The sequence below is a fragment of the Trachemys scripta genome, unplaced genomic scaffold, assembly GCF_013100865.1.
Source record: "Trachemys scripta elegans isolate TJP31775 unplaced genomic scaffold, CAS_Tse_1.0 scaffold_86, whole genome shotgun sequence".
NCBI classification, from domain to species: Eukaryota; Metazoa; Chordata; order Testudines; family Emydidae; genus Trachemys; species Trachemys scripta.
The window spans coordinates 766-5,662 of NW_023260572.1; the positions used below are offsets into that span (position 1 = coordinate 766).

Here is a 4,897-nt window from a genome sequence, read left to right on the forward strand (position 1 = left end):
CAAGGATAGGTTCCTGGGTCAGTGTTTTTCTTCAGTGATGTGTGGTTGCTGGTGAGTATTTGCTTTAGGCTGGGGGTTGTCTGTAAGCGAGGACAGGTCTGTCTCCCAAGATCTAACCTGTCTGGGTACTCACTTGTCAGGGGGAGAACCAAGTTCAAGTTGCTGCTTTAATCAGTAGTTATACACAGTTTCTACAGGAGAGATTGAGAGCAGTCTATCCCAGAATAGCCTAGTAATTAGGCTGCCCACCATAGAACTAGTAGAGCTGAGTTCAACTGCCTGCTCAAGAGTGGGAATTCAAACTGGGGTCTCCTACATCCCAGCAAGAACCCTAACCACTGGCTTAAAGGGGACACGGACACACAGGCTGTTTGCTGGCCTGAAACAGACATTTCCAAGTTGTTGACACATTTTGAATATTTTCAGAACCAAACAGAATATATGTTTTGATTGTTCAGTTTTCTGACTGAACAATTAATTATTTGCCCAAGTGGAGGGATCTATCATCATCTGAGAGTAGAGCTTTGATAAGACAAGACTTAAAGTATGTTTAGTTTTGGGTTTTTTGTCAGGCCTGTGTCCCCTGGCAATCCCTCACACTTTAAGCACTGAGGGCTCTGGAAAGAAAAAGTCCTCTGAAGAAGAGACCTCCTGAGCAGAGCTCTTTTGCAGAGATGATACCTGCCATGGAAGTCAGGCAGCACTCATCTCCTCCACCGAAGGCCGCAAGTGAAACCACCATAATGTACCCTTGGACTCTGGGACTTCGGTAACCTCTGACAACAAACCGTGAGTGCGGTACAGCAGAAGGAAGGGGGAAAGTGGTGTGTTAAAGGGATATTTGTTCATTCCACATTCACACCAGCAGGTGGGGAAACCGGTGAAGACTGCTGCCAAAAATACTCTGTAGTGAGGGTGTTATACTTATTATCTCTATATTGTTAATTCACTGTTACTGTGTTTCCCCAAGTTAATGCTGTGCTTCGTCTCCTCTTAATAAAAGGGTTTTTTTGTATGTGTTGCACACAGATTCTGTGCTTACCAGTGTATAGGTATTACCTATTAAGGGTGCCCAAGAGAGGTATTTAGGTTTAGGTATTTATAGGTGGGGGGAGGGTTAAATTGTTTGGGTTTTTTTTGTAATTTTAAGAGGGCCCTCAAACTCAACCCTTCTTTCTGCCAGCAACACCTGAAAGAAGGGCTATACAGGTAACTTTCATCAGAGGAAGACAAGTATCTACAGAACTTCATCTATCCTTCACTGATGGGACAGTGTCTTTCCACCAGTGTTTCAACTCCTAACAGCAGACAGTGAATTTAATTTTGCATCTGTAACCCTTCTGCCCATCTAAGTTGGCAGCAACAAGGGCCGGGTTCTGTATCTAGGGGTTCCGTTTCAATAACGCAATGCAAAACCGGCTCAAGCCCCCACCCAGTGACCTGGGACAATTACATACCACCCCCTGGGTGCCTCTAAGAGGCAATACTTCCCCTCTCGTAAGCACAGAGTGTAGCAGAAAATGTTTAATAACATGAGGTAAACGACATCAGCATTAAATTGGAAAAAACACCACAAACAGGATTCATAACACAAACCATGAGCAAAAAACCTACCCCAGCAAACTGGGCTGTGTCCTTTCCCTTTGGTTCTTGAATCCAGCAACCCAAAAATCACCCAGAGTCCCCAAAGTCCAACACCCCCAAAGTCTCTTGGGTCCAGCAACCACCCAAAGTCCCAAAAGTCCAACAAACCCCAAAGTCTCTGTCTCTGGTCAGAGCAGCCCCAGAGTAAAAGGGGGGGGGCACGCAGGGTGTTAAGGGGCACCTTACGTGATCCAAGGCCGGCTGGCTGTCTCTCCGTGGGGTTCCGCCACAGCCTTCACCACGAGCCAGTCCACTTCCTGCCGTCCCACAAGCTGCTCCACTCCGCTCACCCACCTGTGAGCCACCCCAGCCGTCCCCGCAAACAGCTCCGCTTGCCGTTCCTTGGGCCACTCCAACCAGCCCCGCAAGGCTCCACGCCATTCCTCCAGTCATCCCCACAAATTGCTTCGCCAGCTGGTTAGCAATATAGCTTCAGGCTCCCCCACTAGTTAACCCAGCACTCAGTGATCTCAGTTCTTAATAACTTTAGCTCTTTTGTGATTTCAGCTCATAGTAGGGGAGCCCCAGTGTTAGTACACCATTAGCCCAAAGTGAATTCAGCTCAGCAGCCCATAACTAGACTCCTAATGGAATCAAAGTTAGCTCTGACATCCCACAGTGGAGAGAGAAAATAATACAATTGGTGTTTCAAACCTGCAGCAGGGGCCCATACCATCAGGTACAAATACCTATCCCCATCCTCTCTCTCTCTCAGTTCACTGGGTTTTTGTAACCCATGTCCCTTGTCAAGCAAGTGCTACTTAGGTAATGGTTAAGGATTCACTCAGTCCTTCTGTCATACAACAGTTCCACTGGCCTTGATTCACAGAATCAGGGTAACAAAACTTTATTCTTCCTGCCCCAATAACAGAGAAAACTGGGGATCCCATACCAGCCAAAGTAACCACTTTGAGTTGCTGTTGTTTCATGCCAGGCGAGTGGGTGTGCCTATGCAAACAAGATCAGCCCCTGGAGTTCTTTTCCACACTCACCATAATTCACCACCAGATGTCAGGGTAGAGCTCATCCTGACTCTGCTTACACATCTCTCTACAGAAAGGTCAAGCGGATCATGAAGCAAGTGTGTAGATGTTTCACTTAGCAGTCATGTTAGTTAGGTCCATCCTGTTAAGAAGTGACACAGGATGCTTTGGCTGAGGTTAAGTTCTGTGTGTGTGTGTGATCTTTGATTATAATTATTCATCCCCTGTAAACTTCACCCACAGACCATTTCCCTCTATCCTCAAAAGCCCTCAAATACAGATATAACTTGCCTCTTAATGAAACTCTGCCCAAAACAAAGTTTAAGGGATAGTATGATTCAGTCAATCCCACTGAAAATCCCTATTGACTGGTGGTGACTTTTGCTCTCTGACCATATTACAGTTCTTCTCAGGTACCTTCAGCGCACAAAATTCTATGGGAGAAGGCTCCCTTCCCATCCTTCAGCCCTGGGCCCCTTTTCATTTTCTGACTGCAAAACCTTTTTATAACTGCAGCTGCAGGTGAGTCCTAGCCTTGCTTCTTGTTGGAGTCTGTATTAACCCTTTCTCTGCCAGAATGGTGTGTTGCGTCTCTGACACCATCATAAAGCAAACTTGAGGTTAGCATAAATTATGAGTTTCCAAGAAAACTTTTAGAAACTTTATCCCAGAATTATGATAGGACCTGAGATTCTCTGATTCAATATTATATTTATCATCATAGTTACTATAATTTTATATATAGATTTTGGAGATACCCAGTGCATGTATGTGATTATAGTTATAGGATGTGTATCTTCCAATTAATGAAGGTTATGTATTTGGTTACATATTTCAATCCATTGTTTATCAGAGAATTCCTGACCTAGACCCCTTTCCTGCTTGATTTCAGCTTTCAATTTGCCTACCATTATAGTTAGTCATAATAAATTGATATAAATTATAGCCTTTTGTGGTCTTTATACATAATTAAAAATATCTACAACAGCATTGTGCTGTCACTGCTCAGTATTCATTAATGTCTAATAAGACATAAGCATTCCCTTTATTTAAAATGTTACTCAGCAGATTAACAATATAGGATGCAACATGATGGTCTGTGGGGCAACAACAGCAAAAACTATGCAGCACAATATGTAGTATATGTGCACACATAGAGGTGCAGTGAGGAGAGAGTAGGCTAGATTGGTACTCTGCTACTACATCACCTTCTGGAGTAGCACTGCACTGGTAGAACTCCATTCCGCCCCTGAAACTGATCGTTCTCTTTGCATTTTCATATGGATACATTATTGATAGAAATTTAAAATAGAAGGGAACCACTGTGTGTAGGGAATTATTTTCGCCTACTACATAAAGATATGTCTGCTGTGATTCAAACTTGAGACCTCCTGCTTTTGTAGAGTTACTGGGCACTGTTAAAAAAATATGTTGCATTTCACACTACAAATGGCTGCAATTCCGGGATAAATTAAGTGACCCCTGTATAGTCTCAGCTTCTTTAGTTTGCAAAGAGCTGGGAATACATTGAAAAGAACAGTATTACATAAATGTATTTTATGATTGATCATTATCCTAGCTCAGCACAAACCTCAGAAATACCTGATTACCCTGTCACAAGAAGCAACTGTCCTTGGGCCTCTGTCTCTCTCTCAAACAGATCCACCTACTTTAACACACTCTGTGCCTGTTTTCCTCCCTCAGCTGCTGTACTTTACACCTGGGAAACCACTAGTGCAAGGCTCCTGTTGGACTGCATCATTTCGAAAGGTGGCCTGGCCTTTAGCCCTTTTTTGTGTGCAACATACAGGAAACGCAGAAAAGTCTAAGAGGAAGAAAGGTTGTTTTAACCCATACAATACTCTTAATGACTCTCTGAAGGCAGTTACTGCATGGCATCTTTAACTCTTTCTATGGAGAGTTTAATCATGGATGCTTATCCATCAGTGATCCCTAATGTTCAAGACTTTTTGCTGTAACAATATTGAGGTTCTGCTCTGTGTGGAAATTAAAGTCCAGTCATTCCCCTGTGACATGTACAGATACGCTGGTGTTGCCCAGAATACGGCATCTTTAAAACCAGTCACTATGAAAAGCCATCTGGCATTTTCTTCACTATAAAAAGAAGAACAGGAGTACTTGTGGCACCTTAGAGACTAACAAATTTATTAGAGCATGCTCTAATAAATTTGTTAGTCTCTAAGGTGCCACAAGTACTCCTGTTCTTCTTTTTGCGGATACAGACTAACACGGCTGCTACTCTGAAACCT

The 4,897-nt window shown here is 43.5% G+C and overlaps 1 long non-coding RNA gene across 1 annotated transcript; it reads left to right on the forward strand.

Annotated features, from left to right (window-relative positions):
- Window positions 1-351: 351 nt before the first annotated feature.
- On the forward strand, window positions 352-4,724 carry LOC117870655. The gene is made up of 3 exons (XR_004644014.1): window positions 352-789; window positions 3,031-3,149; window positions 4,332-4,724. It is a non-coding gene; the product is annotated as an uncharacterized LOC117870655 (long non-coding RNA).
- Window positions 4,725-4,897: the final 173 nt, after the last annotated feature.